The 17,430-nt window shown below is 46.0% G+C and overlaps 1 protein-coding gene across 3 annotated transcripts in view; it reads left to right on the top strand.

Annotated features, from left to right (window-relative positions):
- The first annotated feature begins 3,527 nt into the window (after positions 1–3,527).
- The window catches only part of CHST3 (carbohydrate sulfotransferase 3), a 53,725-nt gene continuing 39,822 nt past the window's right edge, over positions 3,528–17,430 (top strand). For 2 of the 3 annotated variants that reach the window (XR_014788874.1, XM_084841894.1), the window contains exon 1: positions 3,528–4,153. The gene's annotated coding sequence lies outside the window, so the exon portion shown is untranslated. The remainder of the gene's footprint in view (positions 4,154–17,430) is intronic. The other variant, XM_084841893.1, reaches the window with a different exon arrangement.

The raw sequence follows: 17,430 nt of genomic DNA, 5'->3' as shown, positions 1-17,430 counted from the left end.
ACAGTCAGTAAAAACAAGACCTGGAGCTGACTGTGGCTCAGATCATGAGCTACTTCTTGCAAAATTTTGGCTTAAATTAAAGAACGTCGGGAAAACCACTAAACCATTCAGGTATGACCGAAATCATATCCCTTATGAATATACAGTGGAGGTGAGGAATAGATTTAAGGGATTAGACCTGATAGACAGAGTGCCTGAGGAACTATGGACGGAGGTCCGTAACATTGTTCAGGAGGCAGCAACGAAATCCATCCCAAAGAAAAAGAAATGCAAGAAAGCCAAGTGGCTGTCTGATGAGGCTTTACAAGTAGCTGAGGAAAGAAGGGAAGCGAAAAGCAAGGGAGAAAGGGTAAGATATATCCAACTGAATGCAGAGTTCCAGAGAATAGCAAGGAGAGACAAGAAGGCCTTCTTAAATGAACAATGCAAAGAAATCGAGGAAAACAACAGAATGGGAAAGACTAGAGATCTCTTCAAGAAAATTGGAGATCTCAAGGGAACGTTTTGTGCAAAGACAGGCATGATAAAGGACAAAGAAGGCAGGGACCTAACAGAAGCAGATGAGATGAAGAAGAGGTGGAAAGAATACACAGAAGAACTATACAGGAAAGATCTGAATGTCCCTGATAGCCATGAGAGTGCGGTCACTGAACTTGAGCCGGACATCCTTGAGAGTGAAGTCAAGTGGGCCTTAGGAAGCATTAGTAACAACAAAGCTAGCGGAGATGACAGTATTCCAGCCGAGCTATTTAAAATCCTAAAAGATGATGCTGTTAAAGTGCTGCATTCAATATACCAACAAATTTGGAACACTCAACAATGGCCGCAAGACTGGAAAAGGTCAGTTTACATTCCAATTCCAAAGAAGGGCAACGCCAAAGAGTGTTCAAACTACCACACAATTGCGCTCATTTCACATTCCAGCAAGGTGATGCTCAAAATCCTACAAGCTAGGCTTCAGCAGTATGCGAACCAAGAACTACCGGAAGTACAAGCTGGGTTTCGAAGAGGCAGAGGAACTAGAGATCAAATCGCCAACATTCGCTGCATCATGGAGAAAGCAAGAGAATTCCAGAAAAATGTCTATTTCTGCTTCATTGACTACGCTAAAGCCTTTGATTGTGTGGATCACAACAAACTGTGGCAAATTCTTAAAGTGATGGGAGTACCAGACCACCTTACCTGTCTCCTGAGAAACCTGTACAAGGGTCAAGAAGCAACAGTAAGAACCAGACATGGAACAACCGAGTGGTTCCAAATTGGGAAAGGAGTACGACAAGGCTGCATATTGTCACCCTGCTTATTTAACTTATATGCAGAGTACATCATGAGAAATGCCGGGCTGGATGAATCAGAGGTCGGAATTAAGATTGCTGGGAGAATTATCAACAACCTCCGATATGCAGACGATACCACCCTAATGGCAGAAAGCGAAGAGGATCTAAAGAGCCTCTTGCTGAGGGTGAAAGAGGAGAGTGCAAAAGCTGGTTTGAAACTCAACATTAAGAAAACTAAGATCATGGCATCTGGCCCTATCACTTCCTGGCATATAGAAGGGGAAGAAATGGAAGCAGTGACAGATTTTACTTTCTTGGGCTCCAAGATCACAGCAGACGGTGACTGTAACCATGAAATTAAAAGATGCTTGCTCCTTGGGAGGAAAGCTATGGCAAACCTAGACAGCATAGTAAGAAGCAGAGACATCACCTTGCCGACAAAGGTCCGTCTAATCAAAGCTATGGTTTTCCCAGTAGTAATGTATGGCTGTGAGAGCTGGACTATAAGGAAGGCTGAGCGCCGAAGAATTGATGCTTTCGAACTGTGGTGCTGAAGAAGACTCTTACGAGTTCCCTGGACTGCAAGGAGGTCAAATCAGTCCATCCTAAAGGAAATCAACCCTGAGTGCTCATTGGAAGGACAGATACTGAAGCTGAAGCTCAAATATTTCGGCCACCTAATGCAAAGAGAAAATTCTCTGGAAAAGACCCTGATGCTGGGAAAGACTGAAGGCAAAAGGAGAAGGGGACGGCAGAGGATGAGATGGCTAGATAGCATCACCGATGCAATGAATATGAACTTGAGCAGGCTCCGGGAGAGAGCGCAGGACAGGAAGGCCTGGCGTGCTATGGTCCATGGGGTCACGAAGAGTCGGACACGACTGAACAAATACAACTTAAGAAGCTGTGACTGGCTGTGGCTAACCAATGGATGAATACCATCATACAAGGCCAACTCAGATATGATGACACCTGCCATCCAATTGCTTTAGGAGTGGGATGCAATCAGGCTTATGGCAGGGCCACATTTGTGAGGAAGTACAGTTTGAGTAAGTTAGTGCCTCAGCATGGGTGCTTTATACCTGGCCTCCATGATTTCTGCTATGGAGTGACAGTTCTATAAAGGGTTTCATGTTAACTGTTTACATGGAAGGGCTTTTCGTGTAGAAATATGGAGGTGCGTACATGTGGCCGTAAGGGGGGAAAATACATAAATTTGGGGGGGGTCATTTTATTGCTGATTTGGTGCCAGCATTTCCAACGCTTTTCAGTAGCTGATCCATCCTTCAAGCTCGAGCTGACAGGGCCACTCCACCTCTTAACTCCAAATTACATGAGGGAGCCCCAGCCCCAGGTTTTTGGGGGCCCTTGGGCAAGTATGGGCCCCCTCCCTCAGGGGGTCTATCTTCTCGCCTCCATTGTCACCAGGGGCTATTGCTCCTCATCCTCTTTCTTATCATTGCTACCACTTGCTGGCTTGACTGGCAGGGAGCCAGTGAGCAAGTAGACAGCGGCATCTACTGCTCCTCCTTCTCACCACCACCATTGCCTGGGCCAGGGTGAGAGACAGGTGAGCAAGCACGTTGGAGTGGTGAAGAGGAGCCACTCCAGGGGGCTCTTGTCAGTGGACCTCTGCTGGGGTGTGGCCCCTTGGCAGATCCCCAACCATGCCTACCCTTGATGCCCGCCCAGATATTAGGAACAGGCTGTTTATGCTGATGGCACCACGTGGTGCCCATCTGTGCAGGTGGAGCTGGACCAGACGGGACCAACCCACACTTGAAGGCACATGCCTTCCTAGCCTGCCCCTTCTCCTGTCTATCCTCCCTCACCAATCACACCCTCTCCCACGGGGTCTGCTGTCAGTCAACGGCCTACCTCAGAGGCCCCTTTTGTGGCACCCCCAAAGAAGGCATAAAGTGGCGCCTTTTCTATTCGGCTCAATAAAACACACCCACCCACCCCTCATCCAGTCAAGTCGCGAGCCCCCGCGCGACTATTTGCTCCCGCCGCCAGCACGCAAGCGCCTCAGAAGCCAGCCGCATATTTTGTCGGAAAGGGTCTTGGACAAAGCCAACAGAAGGGTCCTTGTTAGACGGCTGCTCCCTGGAGAGAGAGAGAGGGAGAGAGAGAGAGAGAGGGAGGGTGGGAAGGGGGCGAGCGAGCGGAGGAGCGAAGCGGCGGGGTGGGGCTCGTCTCTCTCTCCCCCCCCCCGCCTGTCTCCTCCTTCGTCTGCTCAAGCCGGGAAGTGGGAGGCAGTAGCCTGAGCCAGGAGGCGATGTAGCGACTTTCCGAACACTTTGCAAGCAACTCTCCCTGCCTGGGCAGCAGCGCTTCTTTTCCCGCGCGCCGAGCCGGCCTGGCTGCGCCTCGCCTGAGGGCTCCTTTGACGCACACGCTGCAGCGGAGCTGCCCCTCGGGGGCGCTGGAAGCGCTTCAGGAATCCAGCGGGGGAAGGACTGTGCGTCTTTTTAGGGGCAGCCAAAGGGGGGAGTAGGAGAAGCAGCAGCAGGAGGAGAGACTTCTTTCCCAACCTCCAGGGAGCTCCCTCACGCCTGACCTCCCGTACCCCGGGCTCCTTCAGTGTGACTCTTTAACCCGGGGTGAGGGGCGGGAAGGGACCCGGGCGGGGGCGGCGGCGGCAGCTACCTCGTCCCAAGAAGCAGCCGGCCCTGCCCATTCGCGCGGGGCAAGGAGAGGATTTTTTAAGCGGCTTTCTCCAGGAAAAGGCGGCGCGCGAGCACGAAGGAGGGAAAGAGTCGAAGGAAGCGCCCGGAGTTGGATGGTCCCCAGGCTGCGGCGCTGGCGCTCGTCAATTTCGAGCAGGAAAGCGCCGGTCCCTCCTCGGAAGGAGGCTGCGAGGACCCCGCGGCAGGGTAAGGCGAGAAATGCGCCCGAGCGCCTCTGGTGTACCGGGTGGGCTTCTCAGCCGCTTGCGCCCTTGTCCTCCGCCTCGCTTCACACTCTTTTGTTTCTTAGTGGCGAGGGAGTCCTTTTGTGCTTCGTTGATGGATCTCTAGCTTCTCTGATGTATCGGGAGGAGAGAGGGAGGGACAGGGGCTTATCTTCCTTTTAAAAAGACCCCCAAACAAATAAAAAAACACACACACCCAAGAACCCTCATAAAGTTTTGTTGGAAGAGAAACAAGGCAGATTTTATTTACGTATATATTTTTTAAAATAAGATATTTTAACATAGAGCATGATCCAGCCACAACTAAACCCTTTTAAAGTCCCATTAGTATAAATGTTAGAATTAAATATCTTGCATTGAAACCGGTAGGACTGGACTTTGATGTAGGCATAGATTTTATTTTGGTCACTGCCTGTTATGTCTCTGAAGTAGATGGCAATTTACAGGAGTTGTCTTGAAACAGAGCAAGAAATGAGACATTACATTAGCTTGTTTGTTTTTGGCCAGCCGCTGTTTTAAGATGCAGCAGGATGTGAGCTTTTCAATGACACTGGGCTCTTCCTAACTAGAAAGCGTGGATGTTGGATGCAAGCTTTCAGATTGGGAGGAGCACTGAGTAACTTGAAAGCTGGAATGTTGCATTTTGAAGACTGGCTGGTCCAAACAAAAGTATGTTTCTCAAGGATCCACAAAAGATGAAAGGGACAATCCACCAGAAAATTCTCCTGCACCAGCATCACTGAAATTATTTAGGGTGATTAAAACAAAAAAGGATTGTGAAGAGCTCCAAAAGGATCTCTCCAAAGTGGGAGAATGGCAAATGCAGTTCAGTGAAAGCAAGTATAAAATGATGCACGTTGGGGCAAACAATCCCAACTTCAAGTATAGCCTGATGGGATCTGAGCTAGTGGCGACTGACCAGGAAAAAGATCTTGGGGTTGTGGTGGACACGTCAATTAAGGTGTCGACACAGTGTGCAGCCGCTGTAAATAAAGGCAAACTCCATGTTAGGCATAATTAGAAAAGGGATTGAGAATAAAACTGCCAACATCATACTGGCCCTATACAAATCTTTGGTGCGACCACACTTGGAATACTGTGTAAAGTTCTGGTCACCAGACCTAAAAAAAGATATTGTAGAGCTGGAAAAGGTCCAGAAAAAGGCAACTAAAATGATCAAGGGGCTAGAGCATCTCCCCTATGAGAGAAAGTTACAACAGCTGGGATTGTTTAGCTTGGAAAAAAGGAGGGTGAGTATGAAAAAAGGAGGGAGACATGATAGAGGTGTACAGAAAAATGCATGGTGTGGAGAATGTGGATAGGGAGACATTTTTCTCCCTCTCAAAATACTAGAACCCAGGGTCATCCTATGAAGCTGATTAGCGGGAGACTCAGTACAGATAAAAGGAAATACTTCTTCACACTGCACATAGTTAAACTATGGAATTTGCTACCACAGGAAGTAGTGATGGCCACCAATTTGGATGGCTTTAAAAGGGGGTTGGGCAAATTCCTGGAGGAGAAAGCTACCAATGGCTACTAGTCTTGATGGCCATGTGCTACCTCCAGTACCAGAGGCAGTGGCCCTATGTACACCAGTTGCTGGGGAACATGGGTGGGAGGGTGCTGTTGCACTTATGTCCTGCTTGTGTGTTCCTGGTCGACAGCTGGTTGACCACTGTATGTGCATAATGCTGGACTAGATGGACCCTTGGTCTGATCCAGCATGGCTCTTCTTATGTCCTTATGAAATGAATTAAAACTTTGTAAAGGTGCTCCTGTGCACCTCCACTCATTTCAATGGAGCTTGCAGAGAAGGGCTTCCCATGGAGTTGCATCCAACATTTTCTAAACAAAAATCAGTTCCATGTAGCAATTGAATGAATCTCATGTGTAGTTCATCATGTATTATAAATGCACATACCTCTATATTACCATATGTATATCTTGCAGTTCACTCAGTTTCTAAATTGAAGTAACTACTGTATAGGAAATTTGTCACAAGTGAAGTGGCCCTCACTTGCACTGCAGTTCCTGTCCATGGGCAGTAACAACACAACCATCACTTGAGTTCCTGATCTTGGCTGTTTTCTCAGCAAGCCTGTGAGGTAGGCTACTATTATGCCCATTTTACACATGGAGAACTGAAACTAATTCAGACATTCAAGAAAGACATGTGGTACAGTCCTCCTGTGATTCTGTCAGTACATAATGCTGGAAATTTACTGCCCTGCAGCCAAAGCTTCAAAAATATTAAAATATGCATGACAAGGAGAAAGCTAATCTAGGACTCTTCTCCCTGAAGTGCTAGCTTTTCACATGCAGAAAGCTTTAGACATGGGGAAGCATTTAAACATAGAATCTTCCCAACTGCATTTTGAAGTGATACAGTCTTGGAAGGAAAGTCTCACATCTGGTTTCCATTGTACCATGTTTTCCATGGTCTAAATGTACCATGTTATGCAGGATTTTGCAAATCTTCCTGCTCTGCAGAATCTGCTACTTCACACTGAACTTGCAAATCACCTGATCTGCTATACTGACTGCAGTGGAGTCAGTGTGGGATCAGTTTGGGCATTTGATGCAGTGATCTGAAATTTGAGTGGGAAGAGCACATGCAGGCATAACCTAAATAATCCACTGGGAGGAGATATAATAGGAGTAGGATGATATTAGTCACAGAAATGTCCCAGAGCAAAAGTTCATGACTGCCTTGTACTGCTCTGAAGCGATACCTAGCCGAACATGTATTTTGCATCTAGGGCATAATCTGAAGAAGGAAGAAATCCCAAGAGATGAAAAAAGATAATCAGAGAAATCCAAGTAGTACAGAGCTCTGTGTGAATTCTGCATATATTAAGACCTGCATATATATAAAATATATTCTGCATATATATAAAATCAAAATCTTGTATCAACATAACTGAAATTTCTTTACCAAAAATGAATTCTGTGACATATATAAATTTTGCAAATATATAAAAACTGCATAATTTCTCTTATTTTTCATTCTGCCATTTTTACTTTTGTTGCATAGCTTATTCTGTTTCTGCTAGGTTCTGCAACAGGGAGTGATGCAAACACTGAAGCTGCACCACACATTGTTACTAGAAATGTTATTCTTCAACCTTTGGCTTCTTTACTTTCACTAAATACTGCCCACACACTTCCTTTGTAAGGGCTAGATAGAAGCTTGATTTATTTTTCTGGCCGAGATTTTTAGGAAACAGTACTATAGTTCCCCTATTGATATTCAAAGCAACCAGGCATAAGTTTGTCTTTTGCAGAAGACATACAAGTAGGGATGTCAGAGAATTCTGCCACGGATCTCGATGAGGCCGAATGCCAGTGCATTCGGGCCCCCAAAATCCGTGGCGGAACGCAGCCCCCCCCCCCACAAAATGGGCTCGGAACGGGCACCTACCTGCTGCCGTCCGCGCTGCATTGCGAATGGCGGCCGCGTCTGCTTCTTCCATATAGCCGTCATAGGCTACGTAAATACGTAGCCTATCGAGGCTAACGCAGGGATGCCATTTGCATCCCTGCAGAAGCCATGATAGGCTCCGTAAGTATTTACGTAGCCTATCACAGCAAAACTAAGGGAATGCAAATGGCGGCGGCTACGGCAGCCACCATTTGCGTTCCCTTTTTTTTGCCGTGTGATATTTATGTAGCCTATTACGACAAAAGAGAGGGGCGCAAATGGCGTAGTGGCCGCCATTTGCATTCCCTTTTTTTTGCCGTGTGATATTTACGTAGCCTATTACAACAAAAGAGAGGGGCGCAAATGGCGTAGTGGCCGCCATTTGCATTCCCCCCCCTTTTTTTTTGCTGTAATAGGCTACGTAAATATTTATGTAGCCTATCATGGCAAAATACAGGGACGCAAATGGCAGCGGCTACGGCGGCCACCATTTGTGTTCCTGTGCAGGCTGCCCAGCAGCCGGATGTCCGGCTGCGGGCGGCCCTGGCCGGTGGCTCCGCAGAATCTCCGTGGAGTGGAGCCAGCCGGAGAGAATTTTGGGGGTAGGGACGGAGCGCCTCCCCCCCACCGCGAATGTCATCCTTTGAAAAGGTAAGTGACATTCGTACATCCCTACTACAAGTAACTATGCAAAGAAAAGAAGTGCCTATTACTGTCATCATCAGTGTCATTATCACCATCAATTTGTTAAATGTCAGCGTAGGCTGTGTGCAGAATATATAATAGGCATGGTTCCTGTGCAGTGACTTTACAATCTAATAATACACAAGCTATAGTGGAAGAAAAGTGAGCTATAAGTAACAAGTAAGATAAAGATTAGAAAGCAAACCAAATCCTGTAGTTTTGCTCCATAAACAGCCACAAATTTGGTGGCAATATTTGCAATCTCCATGGATCGATCTATGGGCCTATAAAATTGTATTGTTGGTTTTCTTTGTTTTCTGACTTTGGAATATAATATGTGGACACTCGTTTCTACAAAAAAACTTTTTCAGATGCTAGTCTGAAGGGGAATGCTTCATTAAAACTAAAACCATATAATAATGTAAATTGCTAGCAGATTTCAATAGAAGCAACACTGATGGGAATAAAAGGCAGGCATAAATGCATGGTAAAGTCTTTGTTTGGACTAGAGAGCTATAGCATATGATAAGGTTTTGCCAGATGAGGGTCTCTCCTTTAACAATGCTCTTTAATTATCTGAATAAGGAATAACATTTTTTGCAAGGAAAAGGCAATCTCCTGCTTTGGAAGCTGATGGAAACAAAGGATGGTTAGGGTGTGCCTATCCCAGCACCTCTTGTGTTTCTTGTAATTTCATTTCAAATTGCTCCTCATTGGCTTGGTCCTAATCTTGGCACATTTCTTGTATGTATATGCTTCCTCTTTTCAGGATTGGCTGCCCTGGATCTTTATTTTTTAAAGGACATGCATTTGCACGATGAGAGCTGTGCACCCCTGCACCTATAGGCACACCAGGAATTTGATTGTGTGCAAAAAACAAAACAAAAAGTCAGAGGGAACAACCCTTGAGATGTTTCTGTGGAATTGTTACATAGCCAAGATAGACCAGGATCAGAGACAAGTCAATACCTGCCCTACCAGATAGCATAAGAAATTTGCAAGGTGTGGTGATAGTGTGGATTTGCCCATAATCATCTTTTAAAATGTGAAGGGGAAAAAAGGCTCTGACAATAAAGGAGGAGGGGTAAGGAAATAAGTTGGGATGATGGACATTGGAATACATTTTTCCAAACTAATTACCAAAAGGCTAGTTCTTCTGTTAAAGAAATTCTCATTTTTGCAAGGAATAAAATTAGGATATAGACCTGGTTCACATGTAATGACAAACAATGGTTTAATTAAACATGGTTTGTTGAAGCGGTCAAAAAACCCAGCCCCTTTACATGCCAGCACTGCAGTGCTGCAAAAGCAGTTGGGCTACAGGGAGGGAGAGGGTGAAAGAGGGAAACAAACAACCTAGGGCCTGAGAAAACAAACCATGGTTTGTTTGATCATCTGCCAGACTATGACCCTGTTTGGATGTAATGGTGGTGTCCAGTGGCAATTTTTGGGTTAATTAACTCACAAATTGCAGGGATGTGCACTGTGTGAGAGCCACTTCCAGTTTCCAGGAATAACCTATGTATGCTGCATTTGTAGGTTGTTTCCATGACATCTGAACAGGGGCACTTGGGGTTGTTCATGGGTTAAAGAACCCCAAGTTAACCTAAGAACAAACTATGAGTTAACTTGGGGTCGTTTAACCCATGAACAAACCTCAAGTGCCCCTGTTTGGATGTCACAGAAACAACTGCCTCCCTAGCTGGTTTTCTGCTTCTAATATATTTAATTTTTTGTTGTTGTTGGCCCTGATGTTGTTAGTAATATGCTCCTCAAAATGCTTTTTTGTGTCTCTTAGGGCATAATCCTATGGGGATAGTTGGCCGCCTCCAAACTCGGATGTGACTGACTATCCAATGCAGGGAGGGCGGAGCGGATCTTCTCTTCTGTGCTCTGGCTGCCCTGCATTTGTGGTTAGATGGCTGATTTCAGTTGTTTAGCCGGGGCACCGTGGGGTGGGGTGGGGGAGGCCGGACAATGCATAGGAAGCGTCATAACGGCACTTCCGCCGTCCCCTTGCCACCCTCGGGAACACCCCCTTTTCAGCTGCTCTTGCAAGCGCGGAGCCGGGGACAAACTGCGTCACCTACGAGGCAGCAAGGGAGGGGGGCAGGGAGTCGGTTTTCTGGAAACTGACCTTGGAGCACTGGTTCCAAGCTCGGTTCCCAGAAAATGAAAAATCCTGTCTAGTGGCCATAGGATTGCGCCCTTATTGCCTGTTCCCATCTCCTTTGTGTAAGCTTGTGCTTCCTTTTGTTTTCCTTATTTGAGGAAGACTTCCATTTTCTGAAGGAAGCCTTCTTTTCTGTAATAGCTTCCTTGACACTGCTTGGTAACCATGCTGGTGACCTTTTGGACTTGATGCTACCTTTTCTAACCTGTAGTACACTTTCTAGCTGAGCTTCTGTTATTGTGGTTGTAACCTCCAAGCATTTTGAAGAGATTCGTTTTTACCAGTTCCCTCATTTTAGAGATGTTTCCTCTTTCAAAGTCAAATATGACTGTATTGGACTTCCTTAGCAATTTTCCACTTAAATATATATTAAATCTGATAGCACTGTGGTCACTGTTTCCGATTGGTTCAACACCACTCACATCTTGTACAAGTTCCTGCTCATCACCACATAGGATTAAATTCAGGGTCACCTCCCCTCAGGTTGGTTCCATGACCAACTGTCCTAGGGCGCAGTTGTTTAGAGCGTAGAGAAATTTAATCTCTTTGTCATGAATGGAACATGCATTTTTCTGCTGTTGCTGCCATTATCATAACATTGACAACTTCATGACTTGTCAGGGAAGGGGGCCCCAGGTTCTAAAATGAATACTTCCATTTTAGAAATGTTGGTAAGCCGTCTGTGGAGTGTAGCGGTGGAGTCTGCGAAGAATGTATTTGGCAAGGGGAGGAGAAATGAGTATGCTTGACCAAGGTTTGGGGTTCTAGAGGGGCCTAGACTGCTCACTTTACTTTTTACATTGTTTTCAGTCATTTTTTACATCAGCTATCGTAATACAAATTTTGCACGACTTGAATTCTGAACTGCACAAATATTCTTTTGGAATTGCGCATTTTGTGTCTGGTTGCATATTAAAAACAGCCTTAATGGATTAGGCCTTCCAGTACATTTGCATTATCTGCTAGTGAGCCAAGCCACAGATTACAGGTCATGTCACACATGATATGCCTTATGTGATGAAAGAATTACACATGTAGGAGATTTCCTGGAGATGGAGCACATAACACCAAAGCCTGAGGGGTGACAACACACACAGACTTCTTTCTTTTTTATGCACAGACAGGGCTTATGCAACCACCTGTACGTAACACACACCTTCCATTTCTGTTTTTGAATATCAGATGTTGGGAACAAACGGGAATAATGTTGTCCTTATGCCATGTTGCTTTCAAGCTTCCCAAAGGCCCTTGGCTGGCCACAGCTACAAGCAGAATGCTGGTCTAAATAGAGACAAGTGAGTTGCCCAAGACCACAAGCTGAACACACTAGCAAGGATGGGGAGGATGACCTGAGGCTTGAAGATGTAGCACCACCCCAGACCATTGCCCTAAGCTTGATGGCATGTGGTGCCCCTGCTGGCCACAGCATGTGGTGCCACTTGTGATTAGGTGGCTGAAACGTGCTAGCTGGGGTCAGGCCCTGTCTGGTCCCAGGCTTTATATGGCCCTGATTCCCTTCCCATCACAACAGAGAAGAATAGCAGTTCCTGTTGCCAGCTCATGTGTGATTCCACCCAGCCCCCAATTATGATATTGACACTTTAAAGCAGTGGTTCTCAACCTTCCTAATGCCACGACCCTTTAATACAGTTCCTCATGTTGTGGTGACTCCCAACCATAAAATTATTTTCGTTGCTACTTCATAACTGTAATTTTGCTACTGTTATGAATCGTAATGTAAATATCTGATATGCAGGATGTATTTTCATTGTTACAAATTGAACATAATTAAAGCATAGTGATAAATCACAGAAACAATATGTAATTATATATTGTGAAATATTTATTTCTAATTACAAATAAATGAAATTTTGTCTTGAAGCATGGTGTAGCATGGGTAACAGTCTTAATATAACAACAGTAAACTACATTGCTACATTTTGCGACAGTATGCGTAAAAAGCCTGGTGAATTAACCCATAGCGGCTGTGACGTGCAAACTGACTCAGTGTCTCAGCAGCTTGCTTAAAAAGCCATTGCCCGATACTTCAGCCACTAGCTCTTACGACATGAGGGCAGTGAAGACTGCATGGGGGGGTAGTATCCTCCAAGTCCAGTAAAGCCATATTTTTTGGGCTGGAGGGTCTTTGAATGGAGGAGGATGGTTCCCAGAGTTATGCATGGAGCAACCTCCAATTGGAGGTTGCGTATTCAAAATAGTGGCAGCATGTGACCCCGGCAAATCTTGGATTAATTAACCAATGATTTGCTGCTGGATCTCTGTCTCTCAGCTTAATCTACTATCCATTATTATCATGAAGCTGAAACACCGCTTCAACTTCCTCGAAGGAAGGGCTAGTTATAAATGCAAACAAGCGATCACACTTGCAAGAAAGTACAGATTCTTCAACTCAATGGTGCCTTAATTTCCAGTAAATATGCTGGGAATATTCCCAGTAAATATCCCAGAATAGAGGTGAAAATCAAAGTCAATGAAATCCCTTCTAAGGGCCATTAGTTAGGACCTAGGCAAATCTCTGTGGTTCATGGAGCAATCCTATCCAGATAGGCCGCCACCTCTGAACTTAGGGGAGACCACCTAACCAAAGCAGGGCAGGAGAAGCACAGAGGGACTGTTCCCTCTGTGCTTCTCCTGCCCTTTTTTGGCTAGACAGCTGATTGAGGCTGTCTAGCTGTGGGAGCATGGAGCGGGGAAGAAGGCCGCTGTACGACAGAGTTCCGCCCTCCATGGAACACCCCCAGCCATGCCCCTTTTTGCCCGCTCCGTCCTCCTCTTGCGAGCGCAGAGGATGGGGCTGTGCGGAAGCGGGGAGAGCTTGGTTCTCCGGGAACCAACAGGTTGGTTCCCAGGAAGCAACATATCCTATGGCCATCTAGCCCCACTGTCTAGCGGCCATAGGATTGCTCCCTCAATGACCTATCATTATCATAATTTGCATGACATTTGAAAGTCCATAATGGAAGTGCTGCATGAACTCTTATCTTGACACAATCCTTCAGAAATAGAGAATTCAAATAAAGACATTTGCAAAATGGTTAACATGATATTCTCATGCATAATGTTCTTTCGTGAGCCTTCTGGTACTGTGGTTATTGTGTCTTGTTTTTATCCTCTGCATCCATAGAGGGCATGGTGGTAGCAGCCAACTATTAGTTTTTTTGGATCCAGTCGCTCTAAACCCGAAGGCTGGCCGTGAGGAGTGCAGAGCCTAAGCTATTTGGACTTTCCCTTCTCGCCAGCATAAACATTTACGGCGCATCAACTGTGTGACTAAAGGCGCAATCCTAGGGCTATTTAGAAAGGAAAAAAGTCCTACAACTCCCAGGATCCCCCAGCCAGTGCCCAAGCAGCTCGTGCACTGGTCTGGAAAATAAATGCACCGCGGCTAAAGGTGGCCGCTCAACCGGCCTGGGAACAATGGGCTACAAAGCTGCCACACCGCCTAACCACGTGCGCCACGTGCGCCTCAGCCGTGCAGGGATAAGGGAGGCCCCTTATGTCCTGTGGGATGCCGCGCTTGTAGCGGCGGGCTCCGCTCCTAACACAGGAGGTGCCCGCTCTATCTGAAGGTTATTAGCCACTGCAGCAGCAGCAGCAGCGTCCCTCTAAAGCAGCAAACTGCTTTCCAAAAAAGTCAAGGCCAGGTGCCCGCGCTCACCCAGCCCTCGCCTGCAAGAGATGGCTAACTGCGCGCCGCAGCCCTTCCACCCGGCCCCCTTCTCTTCCGCCCCTGCCCCACCTGCCTCAGGGCTCCGGCAGGAGGGTGCTCGCGCGTGCGCCACCCCGACCCCCTCCCCTGCACGACTGGAAGTGGCGTACGTGCAAAGCGGAGCCAGAGAGTGACGGCGCAAACTCCTCCCCTTCAGCTCAGGCAACAGCCAGAGAGGAGGGAGACGAGCGAGGGCGAGATGAGCAGGGGCGGATGGCGACAGGCTTTGCCCCTCTTCGCGCTCAGACTGAGGAGGAGAAAGAAAGCCTCGGCGGCGGCAGGAGGGGGCACTGCCGAGCCCCGCAGCGGCGGCCACCTCCAGGGCCGTGGCTGCCAGCAGCATGCCTTAGGTCCTAAGGACCATTTTCCGATGGTCTTAGGCGACCCCTGTGAAAGGGTCATTCAACCCCCAAAGGGGTCACGACCCACAGGTTGAGAGCCGCTGCTTTAAAAGAACGTATGATTCTTCTGTCATACACCTACAATTGCATTATAGCCTGGATTTATAAATTTTCATTTTGATTCTCATGAAGATGTATTTTGCTCAGATGTATTTTGGAGGTTCACCCGACTGCCGCAAACCACATGGTCCTTTTGCACAGTCTACATAAATGCCTACCTTCCCACTTTCCAGACACAGGGAATTATGGGCTACCCAATCCACATGAGAGAAGGAGTGACATGAGCATACAAAATCCGACATCACATATTTTCTTTTGGAAGTGCCGCTTCCCACGTTACCCAGAAGCCGTCATGAGGACATGCTTTTAGTGTCTTATGACTTGAGGCGGGATGTCTGAGAGAATTAATAACCATATCCTGCCTTAGGGTCATGACAAATGCCAGTCTGATTTTACACTGATATCCAATCCTAGACGTTTACTTCTATTTTGCTTTTAAAAATCATTCCCATGTTGTTCTCAGTTATCTAATTGCCAGTTCAAGAATTCATTCCTTAGCTACTTCAGATGGTTGTTTCAACTGTGAAAACTGACAGGCTTCTCTTGAATATGCCAAATAGCTGTAATTTGTGTGATTATTTTTTGGAGTCATCAAACAGTTCATACCAATATTGATGAGAGCCACCATGATGCAGTGCATAAATCATGTGGTTTGGATGTAAGAGACCTACATGGTGTAGATTTGATGAAGTTGCCTTTGTCTGAGCCCCCCCACTTCACAGGGTTATTGTGAAGATAATTCCCATTATGAAAATGAAACACTGTTATTTCCAAATGGAAGTAGTAATAACAAATATCCTCTGGAAAGGAGGAAGAGTCCAGTAAACTAGTCCTGGCTGTTAAATTTAGTTCCTAAAACAAGTCTGATTAGAAAATGAAATCCATTGGCATCTTTGGGGTTTTATTTTTAAAGAAGCACAGGTTTTTATCCTCCAGACAGCTACTGCCCAGAATATGGGCAGACTCTAGAAAAGGGAACTTACTCAAAAACATCCACCGATTGCATCATCATTCATGCCAACGTTTCTCCTTTAGTTAGAAGTGTGGAAAAGTTCTCCTCCCATCTTCCATAGAATCACTCTGAGGTGGAAAAATGGGCCTGGAAGCTATTCTGGATCTGAATGTTCCATGTTCCTGAGAGGCTTCTCCTTCAGGGCTGGCATAGGCTGGTTCACATAAATTACATCCATTTTTTCTCCTCCAGCTTGGACCTCAGCCACTGTGATTGGGAGCTATGACTTCTGTTGACACAGTTGATTGCTGCAGCCAAATTCTGGGATGGAGAGACAGACACATGGGTATATTCTTCTGTGAGAGCATGTGAGGACTTCTGTGGATAATTCCTGTTAGTATTCAGAAACGTTATCCACATAAATCCCTCATTCATCCAACGGGAGAATAGAGTGCTGTGTATATGTAAACGGCTATATTTCATCCAGCCTTAGAGCCCCAAGGGAAAGAATGGGTAAGCCCTTGCTCCCTTGTGGCATTCGTACTAGTTGCCCTTCCAGCTACTAATTGGGGAGATTTATGGTTCCAATAATGGTTGCTGAAAACACAATTATTTTTCCTGGTAACTTTTACAAACCTGATTTGATACTTGGACTGGAAATAGAGCAAGAGTTTCCTGGAAATTTACTATATATTTAGACCTGATGCATTCTGGGAAATTCATCACCATTCTCCAGGAGCATGACAATGGATTGATTTACATGAAGGAATTCTTTTTTAACACTAGTCCTTGCCTCCCAAGGGCTGGTGGGGTGGGTGGGAGAAAACTGAGCACACTACTTGCTTTAAGGTGGTAAAACAGAAGCTAACGCAGATTCCAAATTAGCTGGAAGGAACAGGCACCTCATTCAGTGGTTTCTCTGGGCTCTCAGCATAAGGGAGGGTGGGAAAAGATTGGCAAGTAGGAAAGGACATGGTTCACCCCCTCCCCCATAACACCCAAGTCGCAATATGTGGACACATATTTTACAGTATAGGAGAGAAGGAATTTGTTTTATAAAAATAATATTAAGAAAACAATACAATGTTGGAAACCAGAATATCTGACCTGGAAAAACAGTTTATCAAGACACAGATGTAGGCTTGTGGTTTAGAACATGCCCTGAAGGCACAGCAGGGAAGAGTGTGAACATAGCAGCCAACTTTGTCTTTTGCTATTGGGGGGTGGGGTGGGGTGGGGTGGGGAGAAGCAATTGAACAGCAGCCAGAGGCACCTATGTTGTATTTAATTACAGGTCCTTTAAGGCATATGCCTACTGCTCTCAGACTAACTCATGGCTCAGCAATATGTTTCCCAGCCATTCCTGGTGGTCCTCAGAGTTTGGCATGTAAATATCATGTTTTTCACTTAACACTGCCCCCAGTCTGAGATCTGGTGTATAATCTCTAAGGGTGCATTTAGATATCTGTAGCATGAGTGACGAAGCTTCTGGGGATGTGCACTTTTCCCTTTTTGACTAGACATATAACACTGCACAGAGAAGCAAGCTAGCAGCAACTGTTTCTTCCTGTTTCCTGGAGAAACCCAGCTGAGTGGAGTGCTGATTAGCTGATCCTTATGACAGCCACAAAGCCATCCCCGCCTGGCTGTTCCTCTGGCTGTGTGTAATGGTGATTGGCTGTCACTTGTGACAGTCACAAAGCCATTCCTCCTGCCTCAGAGCAGTGTTTTAAGTTTTTCTTAATTGTTTTTTTAAAGGCTCTGAATAAACATTTAATTGGATAAACATGCTGGGGCCTGAAAAAATGTTTTTTA

Source organism: Heloderma suspectum, chromosome 3 (genome assembly GCF_057233095.1).
Source record: "Heloderma suspectum isolate Gila_16-S chromosome 3, 16-S_ref, whole genome shotgun sequence".
In the NCBI taxonomy this organism is placed as follows: Eukaryota; Metazoa; Chordata; class Lepidosauria; order Squamata; family Helodermatidae; genus Heloderma; species Heloderma suspectum.
This window is presented reverse-complemented; position numbering and strand designations above follow the sequence as displayed.